At 29.7% G+C, this 20,484-nt stretch overlaps 2 non-coding genes and 1 pseudogene across 3 annotated transcripts; 1 reads left to right on the top strand and 2 right to left on the bottom strand.

The window, feature by feature from the left end:
* Nucleotides 1–347: 347 nt before the first annotated feature.
* On the bottom strand, nucleotides 348–419 carry TRNAD-GUC (transfer RNA aspartic acid (anticodon GUC)). The gene has a single exon. It is a non-coding gene; the product is annotated as a tRNA-Asp (tRNA).
* Nucleotides 420–495: 76 nt separating this feature from the next.
* Nucleotides 496–567, bottom strand: TRNAD-GUC (transfer RNA aspartic acid (anticodon GUC)). The gene has a single exon. It is a non-coding gene; the product is annotated as a tRNA-Asp (tRNA).
* Nucleotides 568–932: 365 nt separating this feature from the next.
* LOC109796991 (uncharacterized) lies at nucleotides 933–5,381 on the top strand (annotated as a pseudogene). Its single transcript, XR_014427602.1, has 9 exons — nucleotides 933–1,170; nucleotides 1,317–1,369; nucleotides 1,891–2,041; nucleotides 2,624–2,734; nucleotides 3,163–3,289; nucleotides 3,420–3,517; nucleotides 4,427–4,565; nucleotides 5,015–5,067; nucleotides 5,188–5,381. The product of XR_014427602.1 is annotated as an uncharacterized LOC109796991 (transcript).
* Nucleotides 5,382–20,484: the final 15,103 nt, after the last annotated feature.

Below are 20,484 nucleotides of genomic sequence, written 5' to 3'. Positions count from 1 at the left end.
TTTTAATAAAAATCGAGTCATGCATAGTGACCCAACGGTTCAACCTTTGACCCACTGACCCAGTACCTTAACCGGTTCGATGACCAGTCCGGTTTTTAAAACTATGTTTTTAGATGTATGGAAGAAGGAATGACCGAATTTTATGAAATAAGTTAATTAAAAAAAATGAAAGAAAAAAAAAAAAAAAAACCTTCTCAATGATTCTAGATTGGAAAAAAAAACTATATATTATAAATTAATAAAGAATTTTGAGATAAATGAAAGGAGGAATGACTGAGCTTTAAAAAAAAAACTTCTATTCTATTTAGTGATAGAAGAAAATTGAAAAACTAGAAAAACAGGAAAATCGCCGTTGCCGGGGATCGAACCCGGGTCACCCGCGTGACAGGCGGGAATACTTACCACTATACTACAACGACTTTGTTGATACTTCTGCACTTAAGGTAAATTTAAAACAAATGATAGGATAATGCACGGAAAAGGTTAAAGCAAAATCGCCGTTGCCGGGGATCGAACCCGGGTCACCCGCGTGACAGGCGGGAATACTCACCACTATACTACAACGACTTTATTGATACTGCATAAGTTGAGACCAGTGAAGACCATAAATGCGATAAGGCACGGTACACGTTCATGGTGTGAAGTCAAACAAACAGAACTCGTCTCAGCTTGGATCAGTGAGTCACCAAACCGAACTCGAACGGAACCGTCGCGATGGCGTGCATGTCGAAGCCGTTCGCCGCAGCCAACTACGGCAGCCTCCTCAATCTCAATCTCAACCTCAACCAACCTCGCCGCGTCCATTTCCGTTTCGCCGCCAAAATCAAAATGTGCTCCCACGCGCTTCCTCCTCTTCCCGAAAACCGCTTCTTCGTGCGTTGCTTTTCTCTCTCTCTCTAGGTTAGTTATTCTGATTTGGTAATGCGCGCAGGTTGGATACGGAATGACAACGGTAGATTTTCTGGCCACCGTGGACGGATATCCTCAACCCGACGACAAGGTCCGAAGCAGTTCGCTGAAGGTTGAAGGAGGCGGCAATGCGGTTACCTGCGCGGCTCGGCTCGGCTCGGCTTGAAGCCGAAGCTCATCTCCAAGGTTGGGGATGACGCGCACGGATTCGCCATATTGAAGGAGTTAGAAGCCGATGGCGTCGATACATCCTTTATCGTCGTAAGATCGAAATTCAGTTTATAGAAACTAAATTTATAGTTTAACATTAGTATATTATCTTGTTGATAAAGAATTGTGCTGCTTAACTGTTTGCTATTTCTTCATGTTGAGTTCTCATGTTCTGAATTGATTTTTTTGTTTTTCAGGTATCCAAGGGCGGTAGTTCAACGTTTTCGTATGTAATAGTTGACAACCAAACGTAAGAGTTGCTTGTATCATGGTTAAAATTAGTTTGAGATTCTTTAACAGTGTGAAGAAACCTTCTGATTCAATGCTTAAAATGGCATAGGAAAAAAATTTCAGAATATCATCTTATGCCTGAGCTCAAGTGTATTCCAGCGCGTTCTGAATATGAGATTATGCATAAAGGTGTATTTGGTTTGTTAATATTTGAGACAGACTTTGTTGTTTTAAATAACTCTTGCAAGTGCTGTTTGAGAATTTTTCACTACCTTCCCATCCCTGTGTGTAATGCATTTCAATTCTTTTATCACATCACGGCTATTACTAGTGACCCTACTGGTATCGAACTGCAGCCATAATCCTGGAAGTATATTTTTACTCACTGAACTTCTTTTATTCAATTTTTTTTTGTTGTAGAATTAGGTGTGATTATGCTTATGCATTAAAATAGAAATGTGAGCTTCAATATACTTGATGTAATCTACCTGGGATTTCTGTAATTTAATTGAATCAACTAATTATAAGTAATTCTCCCAGGAAAACTCGCACAAGTATCTATACCCCTGGAGAACCTCCGCTGATGCCGGCTGACCTGTCCCAGTCAACATTATTATCTGCATTTGATGGAGCAAGATTAGTCTATTTCGATGGGATGTTTCCTGAAACTGCTCTATTTGTTGCACAAGAGGTAATCATTATCTTGCTTTTTCTTACAGTTTTTTCATGATTGCAGGACTACTTTTACGTCATGCTTCCTGGTAAATGATATTTTAATGTTAATTGTCAGTCATCGCTTTCAAATTTGTTCAAGATGACAAGGAATTTGGCATAAAGCTTCCCCTTTTAGGGATTTGGTTTGTCTTGTCAGTGAACTTTTTTAGTTTTACCCAACTTGGTGGATGGGAATTATAATATTGTTGGGTTGTACAGAATACTTCATACACTCAGCCTGCCTGAACCTGGTCTGTCCTGGGTGCTAAGGAAGGGGTGAAGTTTTGGAAGGAGGTTTTATCAACACTTTGGCTTGGAACATCAGGCCTTTGTTTGTGTTTTTTTTTTTATAAATAAAAAGCACTTGTTAAACTAATGCATATGTTTAAAAAGATTTTGATAATTATGCAAGTTTTCTAGGGGCAAAAAATAGAAGCAATAACCTAAAAAAATGTAGTAGCTTTTGAAAATAAACTCTAAAAGAAGCTGAATTGTTGAATTACACCTTTTAAGCTTAAACAAACAAACCTAGTCTTAATCGTTGAATTTTCAAGTACAGGCAGCTCGCAATAATATTCCTATTTTAGTTGAAGCAGAATCACCAAGGGAAGGGTTGGATGAACTCCTGAAGCTAGCTGATTTTGTTGTATGCTCTGCAAGGTTTCCACAGGTAATATCAATATGAGGAACTTATAGCTTGTCTGTAATCAACTTATATTTTGGCCTGATTGCATTTTGAATCAATTTGAACTACGTAAAGTCGAATTCATTAGAATATTGTTGGTAGGAATTACTAGAAATTGTTTCTCTTCTCAGCATTGAAAATAGGGAGATTTTTGTATTCAAACTCCATGGAGTTTGAAAATACACTTCATGATGTTTTCAAAATGTTCCTCTTCTCGACAGTCAGCACCTCGAAAACAAGCATTGAATGTACAGTTGTACACTAACTTTCAAACTCGTTTTTGCATGCCTTGATTAGCATGAATTGCCTATAAGGTGGGATGCTCTTCCAATTATATAAATCATGTGTCCATATGCTTCTATTTATGTTTTTTGTGCAGTTTATTTGGGATTTATTTTGCTTTTATGTATCAGGCTTGGACGCAAGCACCATCTATCCCGAGTGCACTGGTTTCCATGCTTTTAAGATTGCCAAATATCAACTTTGTGATTGTGACTTTGGGTGAAGATGGTTGTCTAATGTTAGAAAGAAGTGCAAACGGTAAAGACCAGTGCTGACCTTTTCAATTTAACTTCTCAAAGAATAGCTTAATGCTGTGAAGTTATTGCTTTGGATTGCACTTTTTTCTTCAAGCAAATACAACTTACAAGTTGAAAACTCTTTTTGGCAGAGGATGCTGACTTAGAAGAAAGGCATGTAGAGAGTTTCTTAGAATTCTTATATAAAGGGAAAGATGATAGCTTGGCTATCCCTACCTGTATACCATCGGTAAAATATTGTTGAATCTAAAACTTCTTTTAAGTTTTATTTTAATGTGAAGATATATTCCACAATTCTGCATTGGGTATACAAATATACTCTTTTTTTTCACTGAAGAAGAATTTTAGTGAATCAAAGAGAAAAAAGTTACAAAGAGAGAGGAGAATTGTGGATGGTATAAAAGCACCTTTTTGAATTTCACTACTTATTACTTAAGCATTGTGACTTTCCTGTTTAGCGTATAAGATAGTGCAAAAGCAAGCACAGAAGTATAACCATGTGCTTATACACCAGGGTGTATATAAAAAAGTTTCCCTCTTGGTTGTTTGGCATGATATAAATTGTAAGAAATCACGTCATTGATGCATGAGATATGTTATGAATGCTTTATAAAATGAAGGTATTCTTATCCAGTTTGGTTTTGCAAATTGACATTTTCAATATAGCAATCAAACTTTATCCTGCTAGGTGGAGTCAACTATATAGGTCGATTGACATCGAGAGATATTTGCAATATATTAGTAGAAGCGATTAAATGCAACATATTTTTATCTTGTTAATATAAATTTTTTTAACTCTATACTAAATTGTTTATGTTCAGTTTTGTATTTAACTTCATATAGATTATGTAGAAGTTAAATGCATATTAATTAAATAATGATGAATTGAAAGAGCATTGAGATTAACAACTGAATATGCAATAAATATATTTGTGGATTATAATACTATTCTAATTTGTCTGTAAAAATGGTAAATTACTGGTATAAGTTGTGAGACTAACAATAGTTTTCAGTACAGAATTTTGTCGACATTATTATAGATAGACATAAATTAATCCATTTCCATGGCTGATAAAAGTGTCAAATATTAAAGATTATATATTTTTCCCCTTTTATCTTTTGCGGTTGAGCTTCTCAGGCGGTGATGAAATTCAAAGCAAATGGAATAGGGACAATTTGTGGGAGATTCTATATTGGAACAGCAGAGAAGATACCAGATTCTGAGCTGATTGATACAACTGGTGCTGGGGATGCCTTTATTGGAGCCATTTTGTATGGTAGGTTTAGTCACTGACTTAAAATTGACTATTTTCCTGTATAAGCTTCTTGAGACTTCAACTGGGTTTTCTTGTTTTCTTTTTTGATTTTATATTTGTGTCACCATAATGATAGAAACACAGATAAGAACAAAAACATCCCCATGAAGCCATGCATGTGATTAGTTCTCACTCCCCTCGTTCCACTTGGAGCTCCCAATATGGCCCATTCCAATGATGGGCCCTTCCCTGAAATCAGGCAATTAATCTAGTCCAAGCTTGGGTTAGCAGGTTTACACGACCAAGAGCTCAAAGTTAGTCCCCCGAGTGGAAGACAGTGATGAAGTTAACGTTAACATGATTGTCATCTTTGCGTGTTTATGTTTAGTAAAAGTTATTTTCATTGTTGCATTGGATGTTAAACGGTTTGGATAATTACTTATGCTCCCTTCCCTGACCTTATTTTTCAGCTATCTGCGCAAACATGGCACCAGAGACTATGTTGCCACTTGCTGCTCAAGTGGTAAGTTGTCGCAAGAAAATGAGATGCTCTTCATATTTTATAGTTGCATTTCAAACCAAAATGAGAAAAAAATTGAATGAAGTTTTTAGTTTAATATTAATTTCACGGTGACAACTGCAGGCAGCTGCCAAGTGTAGAGCTTTGGGAGCCCGATCTGGTCTTCCACGTCGGACAGATCCACGCTTGGCATCTTTTTTATGCTAAGAGCATCTACAATGGGAGTTTGCTTATAACTTATAAGCAACTTCCAACCACTTTAAATGGGTTTCACTGTGCCACATCACTCATAAGCAATTCATATTATATTTTTACAATTTTTGCTCCAATGGAAATTGCTTATAAGCACCTCAACTTTTTTACAACTCATACTACACTTTTGACACCTCACATTATATTTTATGGTAAATTTTTATAAAATTAATTATTATGAATAATATATAAATATGAATAACTAATAATTAAAACAAATTACATAATTAAAAAATTTCAATAAATTACATAATAAAAAATACCAAAAATTACAATAATAAAAATAAATTTATTAATAAAAAAAATTACATAATAAAAAGAAATTACATAATAAAAAGAAATACCAAAAATTACAACAAAATTAAATATAAAAATTAAATACGCACTAATTTTCGTTATTATGATGTCCAAATCATTCCCAAATATGTTCCACCAAGTCATGTTGTAGTTGTCGGTGTTGTTGTCTATCACGAAGATGTGTCCTCCTTTGTAAGTATGTTACAGTAAAAATAAGATGAGGACCAATAGATATATCGGTAGTCGAGACTTCGTTACCACCATTATCATAATCAAAATTAATATTGTATGTGTGTCTTTCATCTTCAACTATCATGTTATGTAATATGATGCATGCATACATGATATTCTTCGATGTATCAACACGCCAAGCACGTGCCGGTACATGCACAATTGCAAATCGATATTGCAATACTCCAAATGCTCGCGGAGGAGACGAAGATGAGGTGAACATGTTTTTTTCGGTTTTTTTTATTTTCATAAATCTGATCCATATTCCACGTAGATGCATTTTAGCCAATGAAATTTGTCTCTTCAGTGCTAAGCACCGTGCCTTGTACAAGCAACACAGAAAAAATTTTAAGGAACTCGTGCCATGTAGGATGACTCCAGTGGGAGTTTTTAATAAGCTCCGTTGCTTAAGAATAAGCAACCCATTAAGCACCTCCCATTGGAGGTGTTCTAAGACAGACAACTGGTATTCCCCATTAAGGACTCAATGCTCTTCCATCTCTGCTTTTGGATTCATGTTTACTTTGTGGTTCTTTGTACATGTTTGTTGTAAGATGTCCTATAGTTTGTACAGAATCATGATGAGTTCAGTGAGAGAGATTATTACTTCTCTCTCGGTGTTGAAATTGTTCTTCTGCTAATGTAAAGTTTTCTTGTAAACATTTGATTTTATTACATATCCTGTTGTATCTCGTGTATGAGACTCACCCGGTGGTTACTACATCGAAAAGAAGGAACGATTTCATATGGTCGAAAGATGAACACGAGATTGGGAAAATAAAGGTGATGAGGCCTGGATGGAATGAAAATTCATGTGAATACACAGGACTTGAGTCTACAGTTAGGTGTGTTGCCCGCCAACAAAACATATACATGCTATACAGGTCATTGGAAAATAACCCATCCTATAGTCATTCGACCTATTTCTAAGTTTGGTTCCACATCAAACATGTCTAGAAATAAAATTAATTACATTGTATCTAAAATTATTAAAATTGTGTTTGTAACATGTTTAATTATCGTTAAAATTAATTTTAAGATGTAAAAATTCATATTCACTTAAAAACAACTATTAAAAATTTTCTATTAAACAAAATTAATTTTGAAGTTTTATCTGTCTAGATTTATAATTGTGCTTCAGTCCGGGGAAAAAAAGTTGACAGATGTGTTCTAGATGTAGAATTGGATATATTTCGGGGTTACCAGGTTAATTGAAGAGATGAGAGTATCATGTTTGGGAGAAGCAGATTGGGGGAAGTATTTGGAAAGAGCAACTTCTTAATTAATGCGGACGGTTCTTTTTGGGAGATAACAACTCCCATTTAAACTTTTGGGGTTCCCTACTGATTTTAATCCTGGGAGGTAAGCTACTTGGCAACCTTTAACTGATATTATTAGAAGAAAGTTGGCATTTGAAAGGATAAACAACTGTATTTGGGAGCACAAATTGTTTTAATTAATTGTCTTAATTAGCCTTCCTTTCTATTTTTCTTTCTTTCTTTAGAGTACCTAAAAAGTTGTTGGAACATCTTGTTTGGCAATTGGCATACAAAGTTAACTGGTATGGCCAGGAGTATCGGGCAGTTCTAAAATCCCAAGGGTGAATTGGGATAAGATATGCAAGCAGAAAAATAAAAATTGACCGTATTAAGACTAAGCATGTTGATTTTTTTTAATACGAGTTTAATGAAAGAGCTTTTTCCTTGCTTATATCAAATTACTCAACACAAATATATTGCCATTTGAATTTCCAATATAACATCTTGAAAGGATGGTGACTAGTAGCTGATTTAGAGATGACATCGTCTTCTCTTTTTCTTTTTTTTTTAATTTGGGGAGAGGATCTTTTGTATGACTTAAAACTACTTTGTAATGTTGGTGTGTATATGAGATGAGAGACAAATGGGGGTGGGAAGGAGAGAGTTCACGTGCTTATACTATCAAATTAACCTACCATTATTAGAGGTGTTAAAATTAACTTGGTTTATCAGTCTCCTTCGAACAGGATGAAGTCTATTTGATTTGATATTTTTTTTTTTTTTTTTTATAAAATTATGTAAAAAAAAAAAAAAAAAAAATTGGTGTTCATTATATTATGAAATGTTGCTTTTCCTTTCCCTCTAAAGGTGCTGATATGTAGTTGGAGACTTCTCTCAAATTTATTACCTTCATGGACTCACTTTTGCTATAGAGATATTATTCCTTTTAGTTAAAGAACTTATTGTGTAAGCTTCTTTTTTTTTTCGTTGTCATCTTTCGCATAAGATATAGTCTTCAATTATAAGCCATTTTTTTCATATGCCACCTTTCAATTTATGCTTGGTTAGGCTTTTCATGTCATAAATTATGAAACCTTTGCTCATTTCTTACATAACAACAAACTATTTTGAGACAAGCAGTATGGGAAAGTTTAGACTACGATCTGGTACTCCCTTATTTGGTATTTGTTGCTATTTGGAACAAAATGATTTTTAGATGGTTTTTTTTTTATCCATATTGTAAGTGTGATCAAAACATTTTCATGTTATTCGTTTGTCTAGAAAGGAGGTGAAAATGGTTGTATTATTTCAGACCTGTACGTGAACCCAATGTTTTGTATCATGCAACTTTATAGTCTGGCCAATTATCTTTTGTATATGATATATAAAGCACTACATGTGATCTTCTTAATAAAAAAATTCTTATACAAGAACTTTAACGTGTTTGAAAAAATTTAGAGTTATTTGGTTTAAGAAAATACTATATCATCGACCCGTGAATAAACAATTATATAAAACAGCATAATCTAAGAACTTACATACATCTACAAATTTTTAAACCAATAAACTCAGTAATTCTTATGGATAAAAATAATAATAAACTCATTAGTAAAATTATTTAAGAAAAAATTGTTAACAAGACTTTACAAGTTCTATATAAATAAGAAAGTAAACAAAACAGTGCTACTAATTGTTATAGTTTATAAACAAATGTGCTTTTATGCATTTCAAAATTAATAAACTCGTTAAATAGACTATTCTTGATAAAGTCATTAACATACTTTACAAATTCTAAATAACAAATTAGACAAAATATGCTACTAATTGTTATAGTTAATGAACAAATGTACCTATGAAGATTCTCTAATAAATAAATTCATTAATGATATTATTTAAAAGAAAGATATTAATGAGACTTTACGGGTTTAAACAAGAAATTACACAAAGTCGTGCTACTAATTGTTATTCACGAGAAAGTGGAGACTTTACAAAATTCAAAAAATAAATTACGCAAATTTACTTTACTAATTATTGCTATAGTTTATAGACAAATGTACTTTTACGTAATCCTAAATCAAGAAAATCATTAAAGATATAATTCAATATAGACTAATTTTTTTTGTAACATTTTTTTTAACATCAAGATACAGCAATTAATGAAACTTTACAAATTCTAAGTAATAAATTGTGCAAAATTACAGCACTAATTATTATAATTTATGAACAAAGTGCTGTTGGAAATTATCAAATCAATAAGTCCCTTAATCAAACTATTTAAAAATAAAATCATTAATGAAGCTTTACAAATTCTAAACTATAAATTACACAAAGACATGCTACTATTTGTTATAGTTTATGAACAAATATATCTTTATAGATTCTCAATTCAATAAATTGATTAATGATACAAAAAAAAAAACATGAATGCACAAAAAAAAGCTTATTCAGACAAAAAATTGAAAAATTATTAACTAACTTAGAATTTGAATTTTTTTTTCTATTGATTGCCCAATTTGTTTCTTTTAAAATTTAATATAAACAAAAAGAAAGATATAAAAAAATATATATATGAAATTGTTCGCCGTATTTAAGATTACGAATTTTTTAAAATATTTTTTATTATTTTAAAATAAATTGTTTATTTAGTTTAACTCAATTTTCATTAGCCATACCTTTCAAATATATAACAATGGGAAATTTTCCGATGTTACACTAATTTAACAAATAAAAAGTAAATCATACCAATCTAGGGGAACGAGGGCAAAGCCTCGTTAAAAACATTTATGAATTTTCCTTTTCTCAAAATGAGTTCATTTATCTTTTGTGGACAAGAAAATTTTTTTTTTATCTATAGGAAGATTTCAAAGATAACGATAGGTTCCAACTTAGATCCTTTTACTTTTATTCTAATTTTTTTTCTCTTTTAATCACTAGATTAATTTCAGTAGTTAGGTAAGTTTTATTTTCCTACAAAATCAATTTTTTTCTTAACAAAAAAGTATAACTCTTGTTCATCAAGTTGACTTTTATAAGAATACTTAGTCATAATTATATACTAAGACAAAAATAAAATTCTAGTTTTTAATTAAGAAAAATATAAATATCAAATTATTTAAATTAACAACTTTTCATATTTTCCAAAATGAAAAGGTTATTGGTACTTAAAGCTTGATGAACGTTGCAAAACCCATAAAAATAAATGAAAAAGTTATTGATACTTAAATCTTGATGATTGCCTCTGCAAATCGATAATTACTTAAATATGCGACGTGTATTAGTCACCTTTTAATAATAATTAGTTTTTGTGATAGTGCAATACACGTTCTTCTTATATTTCTTCGGAAGAATACTTCAAAATTTAAAAACAATGATGATACATTAATCCAAAGACACGTGTTTCGGTGGAAATTCAACCACTAACTCTCATCGAATGAAATAATAATGATGATTAGTGTAAAAAACGAACTCATATTCTAAAAAATTTTAGACTTGATTTTGTTGTCAATGAGAAATTTATAAATACTCTTGAAACCTTGTTTAATCTTGATAAATTCAAATATTTAACTTACTTAAACTTTTATTAAAATAAAATAAATTATAAATATATTTTTATTTCTTTTTGAGGGTTATATGATTTAAGGTGTACTTAGTATACTCGATATTTCCATTTATTGCAACCACTATGAATCATTATTCATTATTGTCTACACTCACAAACTGTAATGTCATTTTTGTTTTCTTAATTTAATTAGGTTTTATGTTGCGCTCTAGTATTCTTTTCTCACTCTTTGTCGTATAAAATTAGACAATTATACTATTCTAATTTTTTTTTTTACGAAAGGAAATCAAACTCGATAATAAATTTACGATATTCATAAATCGTGTTAAATCAATTCAGTTAAATTCTCCTTGATTATTATCTTAAATTAAGTATAAAAATATGAAGATTTGTAAAATTGTAATTTTTTATCAGTAAATATTACCAAAAAAAAATTGTAAAATTATCATAGATAAGAGTAGATTATTAATTTATTGCTATTTTATGACTTTATTTATTAAATTGTGTCAAAAACAGTAATTCATTTAGTTAAAAACAGCAACCTTGGTGTTGATGTGTTTGATAAAACTATTTTATAAGTAGATAAAGTTTAAAAGTAAGTTGAAATTCATAAGTTATAATAATTATAAAAATTAGATTAATCTAACTAGTTTATTCAATTAAATCAAAAGTTCATTTATGTTATAAATTTAGCCAATAAGAAGTGAGAATCACTCGATTCAGATCGATAAAAATAAATAAATAAATTGTTAATTACTTGTTCATTTTAACAAATTTCAATATTGTGTATCTTTATATATCATTCACACAAAATTTCTATGTAAAAGAAAGAGAGAGAAAAACTTATGATTAAATGTTAACTCGAGACCCAAAATATAACTTAAAACTTATATTAACCCTGAATTTCATATTCATCAATTCATACAATTAACAGAAACTCCCTAAATCACACTTTATCAATCTAGTGCTTCGGTTGAGTTAATGTTTGGTCAAGGTCTAATAACAATAACATTGATAAGAAGTATATTTTTCTTTCAATTTTTTTATACTAGGTGTGTTTAATAAAATTACTGTGTGAATTAATTAAAAATTTATGTTATAAACGAGGACTACAGTAGGCAAGTTAAGGACGTCTCCCTCGACAAAAAAACTAATTTAAATTTGTTAGATTTGTTTAATTCTACATTAATGGACCAAGTTTCTCTCTCTACTTTTTCTTGTTTCATGATTCACCCTTCTTTCTTTCTTTGTTCTCTTTCACTACGCTTGTTACTTTTTTTTCGCCACCACTCTCTTACCTCATTGCCTCCTAGCCTTTTCCATATTTGTCATCCATGTTCAATCTCCTATCTTCCATTACCATAATATTATCATGTGAAATGATGGATTATTCGAAAACATGTTTTGAAGTCATTCTGATAATTCAAATAATAATTTAAATTATAAAATCTTAAATTAAATAACTATTTTATAATAAAATTATTAAAAATATTAATATTTTAACATTTCGATCGATAATTCATATGCGTATTCGGAGTAGGGATGGCAACGGGGCGGGGCGGGGCGGGTACGGGTTTCATGATATCCGTCCCCGTCCCCGCGAGCCAAACTCATCCTCATCCCCGTACCCGTACCTATCGGGTATGTGATTTTCATCCTCATCCCCGTCCCTGTCGAGTATCGGGTATACCCGTACCCGTACCCGTACCCATCAAATTTTTTATTTTTTATTATTTTTAAAAAATATAATATTTTTAAATTATTTTTTAAATTATATTATAATTATAATTAGGCTATTTTTATCTCATATTATAATATATAATTATACATAAAAAAATATTAAAATTCTTTAATATAATTAAATTGAAAGTGGGTATTAAATTAAAAATGGGAACGAAGACGGAGACGGGTACGGGTATAAGGCGGGTAAGTACATATCCGTACCCGTACCCGTTTTAATATATTGAGTTTTACCCGTACCTGTACCCGTACCCGGTCAAACCGGGTATTCCCCGTCAAAGTCGGGACGGGTTCAGGTATTACCCGCGAGTACGGATATATTTGTCATCCCTAATTCAGAGACTGTAGCATTGCTCTATTATTGTGTCTCTACTTCGAAACCACCTACTATAATATCCTGTGGGTCATGACATATCTTTTTATTTACTTTTTAAATAAAAAAGTATATCTCATTTTCATTAAATCGCAATCTTTATAAAAGTAATGTAGTATTTTTAATCACAATTTCATACTCAAACTAAAAATTGAATCTTAATCCTCAGTTAAAAAACACAAGTGTCAAATCGTTTGTGTTAACAAAATTTTTAAGGATGCATTAAAGAACCACAAGGGTCATATGTCTAATATGGATTAAGTTTTATAAAAAAAAACTAAGTTATGTAGATTGCACTTATGCATTTATTTGAACAAATTGAGGATTATATTTTAAGCAATATAAGGTGACTGATTGTGTTAAGTGGGACCTAACCCATGAAATTGTCAATAGATGAATAAAAATCAATAGAGGAAAAAGGCATGGAAAGGAGGGAAGTTGGGATGGAAATATTTTCAAACAATGGTAGAAGTTACATATTCATGATGAAAGGGTGAGAGATATGCGAGGTAAGTCGAAAGATTAATATATCTAGAGGTGAACAATTAATCTCTCACAATGGAAGACATGGTGTTCTCAATTAGTTTAGTCTCTTTGGTGAACTATAATTATAAGTGAAGAGTTGAAAACATAATTTTTATAAGTTAATTGATTAAATTTAAAATACTTTATAAGAATAATTCACAATATAAAATAACATATTCAATTATTTGAGATAAAATGAGATTTTACACAATAGAAATAATGTAATTACAATCTATAAATAAAATTGTTTTTCACAATCAATAAAAAAAGTTGTTATAATTTTCAAGCTGTAACACACATTAATATTTTATATTGCATTTAACAATAATTGATGCATAAAGTTATTTTTTTTAATATAATTTCTTCATATTAATTATCTCTATAATTTTTTTAATTTATAACAAAACTTTGTAGATCAGTAAAAAAGCAATTAATCCAAAAACTAAGTTTCTACATCAATATTTAATATATCTGATTGGTATGAATTTTTGATATACAAATATATATATATTTTTTTTCTTTATACCAATATTCTTTGACTACTTCATATACTTTTAGACACCCATTAATTAGATACGAAACATTATTTATTTTTGATTGAGAAACGAATCATATATTTTATTTTTCTAGTCTCTTATAAGTCTTTATTAGACAATGTTCACTATGTTTTCTTTTATGGTTCGTATGAAATAAAGAATGGATATAAAATTTATGAATTTTCCCACATTAGTGAACGTTGGGTGGATCATGTAGACCCTCTTGATATTTGCATACATGAATGTTCACACCATATGGGCAAACAATAAACAGTGGTCAGATTATTTATTTATTCATTTTTAAATAAACACGTTGGCTTTTGGCTACACTACACACTGCCCAAAAATATGCCATGTCATGTATAGGGTGACAAAAATAGCTGCACGGGTGGGTATTTGCATGTAAAATCCGTTACAAATAATAAATGATTAGACTAATTAGGTACCCGCACATAATAAGAACAGATAATTTTTTACCCGTTTATAAACGGGACGGGGGCGATAAGATGATATTCATACCTGTGAGTATTTGTTTAATAATATTTTTTAAATATCCTAATTATCCTTATATCACATAACCCTAAAATTACTCTCTTATCTTATGTTATTACAAAAGTGAGGTTGATGAAGTTACCAACATGTGTTAAACATGTTATAAAATTTTGTTGGATGTAATTTGATTAATTTTCTAGCTTTGATTGGACTAATAAAATTCATGTATTTTAAGTTGTTTATTTTCGTTTAGAATTATAAAATTGAATTATTGTAGCTTTGTGATGAGATTTTAACTTACTTGTGAGATTGATGTATTTTATTATTATTTTAATAAAATTAACATTAAATGCAAATTCAAAATTAACACTGAATTTTTATTTTTAATATTTCAATAATATTAAATATAAACTTAAAATTATTTATAATATAAATTTTTTAATTTTTAATTTTTTAAAAAATTTATAAATATCAATGAATATCTGTAAGTATTTAAAAAATTTATGGATACCCGCTTAATGGATACCCGCATGGATATAGGGTACGTGTAGGGCCAATTTTCATCTAGCAAGACAGAGACAAGTTTACTATTACTTGTCCCATGGAGCCCATTGCCATCCCTAGTCATGTAATACTTTGTGATTCAACAGAAACAACAATCTACTAGTAATTAAAATGTAATTAAGATGATAATTTAATTTAATTTTATGTAAAGCTTAATTTAATACCACTTTAAAATTTTAAAAATATTTTAATGTCACAAATTTAAAATGAATAAATCAATGCAGCCGTATATCTAAGAAACCAACACAAATAATGAGTAAATAATGTATTTAGTCATGTAATAATTTTATAAACTTTTATAAATAATTTTTAACTCAAAAATCATATTAATACAAAATTTCTAATTGATTGTACTATATGAAACCCTCTTAAATAATGTTCTTAGGGTTTTATTTTTCATTCGTAGAAGTACAACAACTCTTTTTAATATTATATACTCAGTACTCAATTCTTCTACAAGAAATTTATTACGATTCAACTTGCAATTTACTTGGTAACAAGTAGGAAGCATATTATATCACCAAAAATAAAAACTAGGAAGCATATTATAGTATAATTAGTATTTGATGCGAAAACACTGACACACAGTACAAATACAACAACTTTTATAAATGATAAGAATTAAGATACGGCCTAACTGTACTGCAACAAATTATTATGATTTCCTTGATGTTGTGTTTGAAAGGGAATTTTAAATTTAAAAACTTAATTTGTTATATTTTATTAGTATCGACTTTGCAAAGATCTAGCTATATAGAAAAAGCACTGCCATTTTTATTTTTTTTTTCATTTGCATCAAAGATATATTTCAATTGACACCGAGAGAATAACTCTTTTTGAGTTGTAAAGATCATCAAATAAATTTTATTTCTTTCAATTAAATCTTTTCTATTCATATAAAAATCAAACTCCAACATGCTTAAATAAACCAATTGTGTACTAATCATATATTGGATCTTGTTCATAAATATATTTTTCTAATCTTTTAATTTTCTTATTTTCCATGTTATCCATAATAAAAATATCGGTCATCACCAAGTACAAATTAAGTTCCTTATAGTGTTACATTAACTACAATCTATTTTTCTACAACACTTTATATATATATATATATTCGGTTTATCTACATCATATTTATATTTGTATTTTAAAAAATTGCATAGATGTAATATATAAACATAGTTTATCTTTCTCTCTCTCTTTTTTTTATTGGGTGTGTCTGTAAACGAGGGACAATATAAATTAAGCAATTGACAGAGAAGCAACACTAATGCATACATGTGTGAACGAATGCGTGTTCCAATATACCCTTATCTAAATGACAATATTTCTTGTATAGGTTTTTTTTGTCGTTTTTTCCTTCAAAAAATTCACGTTATGTAACTCATTTAAATTGTTTAATTTCTCTTAATATTTTACTATTCATAAATTCAAATATAAATCTTTATAAAAACGTAAAATCCTTATGTCAACCAAAGAGTTCACTTCATTTTTATAGTTTGCTTTATTCTATTAAACACAGTGACTATAAGTGATTTACCAATGTTCTTTGAATTTACACAGCCAAAGCAACTCAAATTCGTTAAGTTGATAATTTTAGAAATACACTTGCAAAAGAAAAGAAAAGGATGAGAATAAGTGAACTCGTGTGAAAAATAATTAAATATTAAAAAAGTCGATCATCTATGCACGGATCGAATAATTCAATAGAGCCGTGAGTTTATCTATAAGTAATTACCAATTGTAAATTTACTATTTGCTGATATTAATCTTAAGTAAAAAAAATGATTAATATAATATATTATTAGCATTTTTTGCAAAATAAAAGAAACACATAAAAACTATGGTCAAATAACTAATACAAAACAAGAAGGTTATCAAAAGGAGGAAATATTTAAATTTTGCAAGGAAATTAGTACATACATTTTTTTCGAGTTAGAGTATTTCAATTGCATGAGTTGATACACATAACGTATATTTAGATATCAATTTAAGATGGTGTTCAACGGAAAAAATACACATTTTAATACAAAAATAAATAAATATTTATAAGTGTAGCATTTTTTGTAACCTCAATTCAGTTCAACTCAACTTCCCTCCAAATACATTCATCGTAGTTTATACTATTTTTAATTTTTTATATAATATAATTTTTTTTTACTATTTTAGGAAATTTAACTATTTTTTTTAGATCCAAAACTCTAAATATTTTATTAATACAATCCATCCAACATTTTTATATTTTATTGTTAATCTTATTTATAATTTATAACTTAATACGTTTTATTTAAAAGTAGGATCTAAAAAAGTTTGCGTAAAAATAAAAACATGAAAATTAAATTCACATATGACATAAGAAAGCAACAATTGCTCAATGAAAGATTATTTCCGGTTGCTCTCCAAAATTGTAAATTACTTTGGTTTGACGTAACATGAGAGAATTGAACTTGTACTTATGGCGAAACTTAGCATCTCACTTTTTGCTTCTTTAATTTTTTGTTTATAATTATGTTATTATTATAAAATATATATCAATAACTAATCTTTACTAAAAAAGTTGACCGATCATTTTTTAGTGTAGTCTTCCATTTTAATGACATTTTTTTTTTCATTTATAAAACATGAATTTGAGACTATACATAAGAAAATTGGGTTCAGCTTCACCTTGATTACAACTTTTTTATCCTTTAACTCCTTAATTGTGTTTTGGTGTGATGGAAAGGGAATGTGGGAAATAGAATTGATGATATGAAGAAGAGAAAAAAAAAATAGTGAAAAAAATGGTACTTTACAATTCAAATTTAAAAATGTCATTACAATCCTTTTTACATCAACTAGTCGTATAAAAACATTTTTTTATGCTAATTATAATGATGCGTCATAGTCACTGCACTTAACGAAATTAATGATTAATAACAAGAAAACAACTTAAACATATGATTAAGATAATCACAACATATTCATGGATATGTACCCTATAATATATATATATATATATATATATATATCTATATATATATATATATATATATATGTGTGTGTGTGTGTGTGTATGTGTGTGGTAAGCTGAACAACTTGATAACGAACTCAAAGGCTTTGCCCAGGGGTTTTGGAGTAATGATGGGATTGTAAGTTCTATGATTTTCTAATACACCAATTATAGAAAATTAAAAGGATTTTTTGAAATTCATGATACTCACGTAATAATAAGTAAAAACATGTACCTTTCTCCATAATGGAAATCTCCTTTAATCCTTATAATACTTTGATCTTATTTATAAGATAACTAAAATTTCACTCCCTTTGACTTTTCTTTCTACTTTTTTTATCTTTCGTGATAGCCAGAGTTTGAGAGAATACTTTCTTTCAGGGATGTGAACCTTGTTTTAAATTAATATATATTTAGAATCCCTAAAGATTGTTATTCCCATCAAATAACAATTATTTTCAAAATCGATCCATTAAGCTCATTTATGATTTAGTCCCTAATTATTTAATTTTTTACTTATTAGTCCCTTTATACATCACATGTTTCTCACATGAGACATAATTATTTTACAGGGATGTGATTGCGATGCAGCATAATTAGTTGGACTTACAACCTCAAGTCTCACACAAGATGAAGTGGAGGATAAACACTTTGACCTTTTATATGTTAAGACAAATCTTCAATACAGTCATCATATCAAGTAAGTTTTCCTAATCAAAGGACAAAGTTAGGTCAAAGTGATATTTCGATACACTTGTATTAAATAATGTTACTATTTAATGAAATTCATTCATTGTGAAATTTTCAACAAGTTTATATATCTATGACAAATGTTATTGTAGATCACTTTTATACAATGCACTATTTTTCTCAAGCATTAGATTCATCTCAATCCTGCAATAATATGATATAACTACCACAATATTTTTTCTCTCTTCCTTCCCCATTTTCTATCGTACGTGACTCTATAATGTATAAGCTCAAGATCCACAAACAAGATCGTGAATAGGCATGACAATCTAACCCGGCTCCATGGGTACTCGTCCGAACCCGTCCCGATTTGGACGGGGAAAACACATGTTGACTGTGTTCAGATTCGAGTTTGGGTTTTCCTCGATCGATAAAATCAAGGACAGGGAGTAAGGACGAGGATGTTAATACCTACCTTGCCTCCGCCCCTACCCCGCTTAATAATATAATAAAAAATTTATTTATATATATATATAAACCAAAATTAAAAATCTTTATATGTAAAAATTTGTATTATCTTACTTTTCTTTTATTTTTTATTTATTTTTCCATATTTATTAGAAATAAAAAAAGAAGAAAAAAAAGGTCCAGGAGCAAGGGTGGGTAAGGAAACTCGAACGCCGTTGGGGACGGGGATGAGTACCAAAATTTTACTCTTAGAGAGTATCGAGGACGAGTGTGATTTAAATTTGTGGGAACGAGGACGAGGACGAGGATGTTAATACCCGTCCCTGTACCCATTCCCGCCCTGCCCAGTTGGCATGCGTAATCGTGAAAAAAGAATGTTACCAACTTCAAAACTAAATTGGTAATGATTTCCATGTGTATAGACTTTAACTAGTTGAGTGGAGGGAAACATCTTAAAAAAAAGAAACAAGGCTTAGATTTTCTTTGGTGTTATCCATGATTTGAAACACTAGTCCACCAATAGGACCATTATAACACTATTGATAATAGGTTCCAGTTCCATATTTGACTCCTTTCGTGCTACTATGCCACCTTAGAGTTATTCCACAATAGTTTGAGATCAATGTCACTTTCAAAGTTCTCCAATTGCTAAAGTGCTCTTGCGAACCACCTCCGAAGGTCCAAGCAAATGGGTATAGGTTGTCCTCAAGGGTGCCTTCGACCTCCAAGATCCACACCTACTGCACTCAAATTTGAGAGGTCAACCACCTCCTCTTTAGCTATTGTTTTGAGAACAAAGGAGTGGTGGGGAAGAAAGAAAAAATAAATAAAGCGAAGGTGTATTGTATTATTATAGGACTTGGATGAATTCAATGCTCAAGAAAAGTTTTACACAGTAAACCATTTATAAAAATGGTTCAAGGTAACATCCGTATGTGTGTATATCAACAATGTATATAAATAAACTCTTGAATAAAAAACAAAACAATTTTGATATCAATGCACTAAGTTTAATTTCATCAACAAGTTCATATTACTTAATTTTAAATGTCTAAAAACATATTTAAAAATTCCTTAATCTGTTTTTTTAAACACCACTCTTTCAAACAATTTGATTTTAATACTGTACAACCTTTTATTTCATCCCTCATTTAAAATGTAATTCTCTCATCAATAAAAAATATTAACAACGATAATCGAATTTAAGTCATCATGTATTTATTCTATCCATATTATTGGTAGACTGACTTCAATGATTAATAACTAATTTAATTTAATCCAAATGTAACAAAAATAACTATTTTTTTATACTAAAAATATCTCTTTCTCATTAGTAAATTTTTTTGAGAAATGACAATTACCTATCAGAATGAGTTTTGTCTTTTCTACACATATGAATTGAAGATTGAACCATTATCAATACACTTAAAATTCAACTTTTTTTT

This window comes from Cajanus cajan, chromosome 6 (assembly GCF_000230855.2).
Source record: "Cajanus cajan strain Asha chromosome 6, NIPB_CcT2T_4, whole genome shotgun sequence".
NCBI lineage: Eukaryota > Viridiplantae > Streptophyta > Magnoliopsida > Fabales > Fabaceae > Cajanus > Cajanus cajan.
This window is presented reverse-complemented; position numbering and strand designations above follow the sequence as displayed.